Consider the following 5,258-nt stretch of genomic DNA (forward strand, 5'->3'; position numbering starts at 1 on the left):
TTGAAAACCTGCAAGTGGAATCAAGGCTTAAAGGCTTAAGACGTTTCGGTAAAGCGATGCTCCAACGTGAGCCGTTCACAGCCGGGCACACGTATTTGTATAATCTAAGTAATTCGTACAATATGGAATTCATATAAAACGGAATTATCAACAGTGTTATAGGGGGGTCAACTTGTACTTTTATTTTCTCGGACTTTCTAAATGATAATAAATATGAATCTATTTAAACATCTAACTCTGCGTGCACGAAATAGATTCAGCCAATCCCACAATAGAACAACTGAATAATGAGGTACGGAATCCGACATTTTCGGATCAATTCACTTATGAAAGTTACTGAATCATCCTGAATTCGAACCCGAATCTTCTAGAGCGGCGGAGTGGTGTTATTGCCGCTTCAATCACTCAGATATCTGATAAAGACACCGCCTATTTGTAATGTACGAAAGTTCAGACTCGGCTTCGAACCCGGATCCCCAGAGCGACATATTGAGGACTACAGCCTCAGTGACCTATCGCTCCTAAATATTATACTCAAAACAGTATATATATGATATATATATATATTATTATTATTTTAATAATATAAATATTCTAAAGTAATATAAACTAATTTGTATGTTTGTAAAAACGTATCAAAATTCTAGCGTATGAAGTTGGCAACACTTACAGAATTAATGTCGTATAGAGGGCGCAGTAACCGCGTATTTTGAGAAACGGCAGGAGGAGGTAAGTGTTTATAATTGTTTAAGAAAGATATTTTATGCTGAATCTAATAAAAATCTCAATTTTAGATGATTTATTATATTATTAGCTTACGTGGAAGTAGTTTAAAACGTTATACAATTGTTTATAGAAGAAGTTACTTTTAGACAAATGATATGTATACAAGTGTACGTGCTATTTATCTAAAAGTAACTCATGCTTCATTTGCTTATTAAATGAAAGTGTGAAGTTAATTGAGAGTTACACAGAGCTACATCCTGTATAAAGCATTATTTTTTAAATTATAATTAACATAATTTGATTATCTATTGGATATAAATTGGAATTTCACCATTATAGAGTTATTTTTGTGCACTACCCTAAATCTACCCCTGGTCAAAGATATAATAGAATTTTAATTTCTGACAGTGGAACGAATATAATTATATGTCTTATTTTTGTGATTGGAAAGCAAATGGATGGATAGAGATTGTGTTTTGTGAGGAACATCAGAAGTGTGAATGCGAACCATTTGATAGCCAAAATTTACAATTTAACAAATAGCTGTGCATGACCAAACCTTTCTTTTTATTTTGTATTGTATATGGCAGGAGTCGGCAACCTGTGGCATGTGTGCCAAACATGGCACGCAGGACGATTTTCAGTGGCGCACTGATTGAATAGAAATATAGTAAAAATTATATTTTAATTATTAATTACACATTTAATTAAATGGAAGTCATAATTCAGTGAAGGCCATGATATATTAAAAACAAATCTCTGTTTTTGTATATTTCTATTACAGCGCATACGTTTATGCTCCATGTTTCCATCTACATGTTATGCAAGCGCTTTACACGTAACAATGTAATTCAATTAACAACTTAACTTCAAAATTATACATTTTTGAAGTCCATTATAACTGGACTTATTTTGATAACATATACAATAAACTTGGTAGAATTATATTGGCACTCAGAATAACACTATAACTTATGTTTGGCACAACACTGCTGAAAGGTTGCCGACCCCTGGTATATGGTAATGTCGTCCTGCTGAATTCAAGCTCTGAATAAGACTGTTGGGATCTTATCAGAGCTGTAGAGCATACCCATAGGAGCAAAAAAGTCAAAGGAACCATATCTCTACAAGTGACCCCTTGTGAGTTACAGCCCCTCCAAAATCGGGTCTCGCAAGTTGCATTGCTGTGCTAAGACTATTGCATTTAACTATTTAGCCCACGCGACTATACCAGTTGTGAGTATCCCACTTGACTTGATGTTATATAGTTTTAGAGGGTGTGGCAGCTCTCCCTCATCCAGGCACTAACGTGCATGACCATGTGCAGAGCATCGGTCAAGGCTTGCTATTGCTCACCTTGATGATGCAGAGCATGGAGAATAGACAGTATACTGATACATGTTAAAAACTGACCTTTGGAGGCAAATATCTTACAAAGTGTCACATGTACAGATATGGTTCCTTTGACTTTTTTGCTCGTAAAGGGGGTTGGTAATTCATGGTAGTGTGAAACCCCTCATTTGGAGCTAGAATCTTACTTGTTGTCCAAACTTCTTGGTTTGCAGGCCTAATTGCACATAAGGCAAGCCATAGATATTTTTTATATTCCTTGTATTAAACATTACCTAAATGTTTTTTATATACGGTCAATTCCGTTTAATTGGACCACCGGTTAATTGGGGCAGTTACTTTATTGGGCCAAACCTCAAAGAATGGCAACTAAACTAATAAATTAATACATAATTTAAATGCGTAATTGGGACAACTTTTCGCTTAATTAGGACAGTAGCAGAAAAAAAATTTAGCAATTTTTGATATATTTTAGGGATCTTCCAAAAATATGTCAACACTATGTACACTAATGTCATGTAGGCCTAACAGTTGACAGAGAATCATTTTATCTTTCAACTTGGGCGGTTTGGTTTTTCTGGAGGGGTCAGCATAGCGGGACGTATCACACCGGGATCCCATATGAGACAGACCTGAATGCAAGCTACTGGCCCTGCTCCAGATTGGACTGGATGATTCCCTTAAAAGCGAAGAGACAAAGACTCCATGGACAATTTTTTGCAGTCTCTTGACCAAGTTGGAAGACAGCTAGAGTTCCCTTGGAAGGTGTTGTGTGCATGATTATGTCTAGACATTCAGCAGCCATCTAATCGTTGGGACCAGCATCCAAAGCTGGCAGATTTTAAGACACTCCAGCCGAAGTGGCCCATCTCCAAGTAAAGGAAACTGTGTTCAAAGAAAGCCATATTGTGACTTTTGGGCAAACTCTGACATGTTCTAACTATAAAAGGAGAAAGGAAAGATTGTTCGATCCATTCCTGATCGAACAGTCAACTCTTGTGTACGCCACTACTAATACTGTATTTGACAACAATGATGTGATACTGAATCAGTTATCTGTCAAATTGAGTTTGACAAATTTATAGTACAAATATTTTCTGTATTTCTGGTTTAATAAAGCATTAAAATAGATACCTAATTATTATTATTTTTACCTACTTATTCATTTACTTGCATATTACATATTTTATTTCAGAATTTATTATTAGTTCATTCTAATTGGGGTAGCTGCTTAATTGGACCAAAATGGATTAATCCCAACTTGTCCCATTTAAGTGGAATCACTGTATTACTAAATTTATGCACATTTCTATCATAAGTGGTGTGTCAAATTTGTTCATGGGGACTACAGTTTGACCACTGCTGGTATACAGGATGGTAAAAGTAAATATAAATCTTCAGGTTATTCTTTTAATAGTTAATACTTTAATTGAAGGTTAGATGACCAAAGCAGTTAAGCATTGGCCTACTGCTCTGGTGACCCGGGATTTAATTTGGGCAGTTGAAACATCCTAGGAATTTTTTTGGGATGGTCTATCTTAGTCCTGTCCATCACCACTCGGCCTCACCATTCTGGGTTTGGCTGATCCCACAATGGGAGGCTGTGTAAAAAGGATCTTTTTAATGCTCACAGGATGAGAAGAATAAAAGAACAAGACTTTGCAACTATTGGTTAATTATGTAAAGATCAATATACAATAAATGAACAATTATATATGCTGAATTAACATCAAATTAATCACAATTATATTTATTAAGTTCAAAAATTAAAAACTTAGTCAGTATTTTACATTCTGTTAAAGGAATATGATTTCTGTAACAAGTTTTTAAATTTATGATCATTATATAGTTGAATATTAAAAATTAGTTACTACCAGTTACGGTTCCTTAGACTGTACTTTCCTACTTGGATAACTGTGGTAATTCTAGAGCTAATACATGCATCAGAGCTCTTATCTTTTAAATAGTTGAATATTAAAAATTGTATGCAATCATTGCTTTCATTTCTCTTCATTTCTTGCAGAATAATTAATACTATTAAAGATGTCTCTGGCCGACGAACTGTTAGCGGATTTGGAAGATGCAGGAGATAATGATGACGAACAGTTTTTTCATCAGGATGCCAACATCCAGGAAGTGGACGATATTGCCATGGAACCCGAAATTACTTTGATGTCGGTTCGTGCCATAGCAAAATTAAGAGACAGCGAAGAAGTATGTTTTCCGCTTCTTGTTTTATTTTACCAAAGATCAATTTAGAATACTTTTATATAATCAAAATACATTTAATGATTTAATTGAATTTTATTTTAGTGTTTTTATATTAATGTAAATGATTGCCCATAGAAGAAACCTTGTGTTCAACTTTTGTCATTTGAACAGAATGGAGTTAAATTATTCTGATTAATATTCTAATAAATGTGTTGGTTAACTTGGTTGTAGAATGTATGTTACTTTCTGCAACTGAGTTAACCTTTAGTGACATAAATCATGGCACTACTAAATTTAATCAAAACAAATGTCTTTGGGCTTTTTTAAATGAATTTAGTAGAGATTTGTTTTATAAATTTGTTAATGTATATGATAGTAAGTCAAACTATTTTAGAATAAAATTTTATTAGCAATATGTAGATAAATTGAGGAAGCCAGTTTCAAAATATTGACTATATGAGTCTAATTCCTCTCAGTATCAAACCACAGAAGCCATAAGTTTTCTGTTTCATTTTAATTCTGTAAAAACAAGACTATAAGAAAAAACATTGTAATGTCTGCAGTATTTCTTCTGCAAAAGATGTTTCCATTAAAAATTGCAACTCAAATGTCAGTACTGGAATTGGAAATTTGAACTCAGTTTGGTAAACAAAGAACAAAAATGCTAATACAAAAATGAAGTTGAAGTTGCAAGTCTATATTTAATTTGATTTAAATACTTGTAATGTGTGATAGAATTTTTTAAATAGTGAATTATTCCTTATGTTAGTAATATCACAAAAATCATTAAATATATAAGTTTTTTTCATTACACTTAAGGAAAATTATGAATTAAACAAAACTACATAATAAAAATTAATACATTTGTTCCCCTTCAAATTTATCAGATCAACGAAAATGTCACGTTGAATCTTTACATCTGATGAATCATTTTTATATTAAGATTTATTTAAATAAATGCTAATTAGACA

At 33.1% G+C, this 5,258-nt stretch overlaps 1 long non-coding RNA gene across 1 annotated transcript; it reads left to right on the forward strand.

Annotated features, from left to right (window-relative positions):
- The first annotated feature begins 647 nt into the window (after positions 1 to 647).
- On the forward strand, positions 648 to 4,293 carry LOC111616105. The gene is made up of 2 exons (XR_002755190.1): positions 648 to 729; positions 4,100 to 4,293. It is a non-coding gene; the product is annotated as an uncharacterized LOC111616105 (long non-coding RNA).
- Positions 4,294 to 5,258: the final 965 nt, after the last annotated feature.

This window comes from Centruroides sculpturatus, unplaced genomic scaffold (assembly GCF_000671375.1).
Source record: "Centruroides sculpturatus isolate CEXI.00-Female unplaced genomic scaffold, Cexi_2.0 scaffold1524, whole genome shotgun sequence".
Lineage (NCBI taxonomy): Eukaryota > Metazoa > Arthropoda > Arachnida > Scorpiones > Buthidae > Centruroides > Centruroides sculpturatus.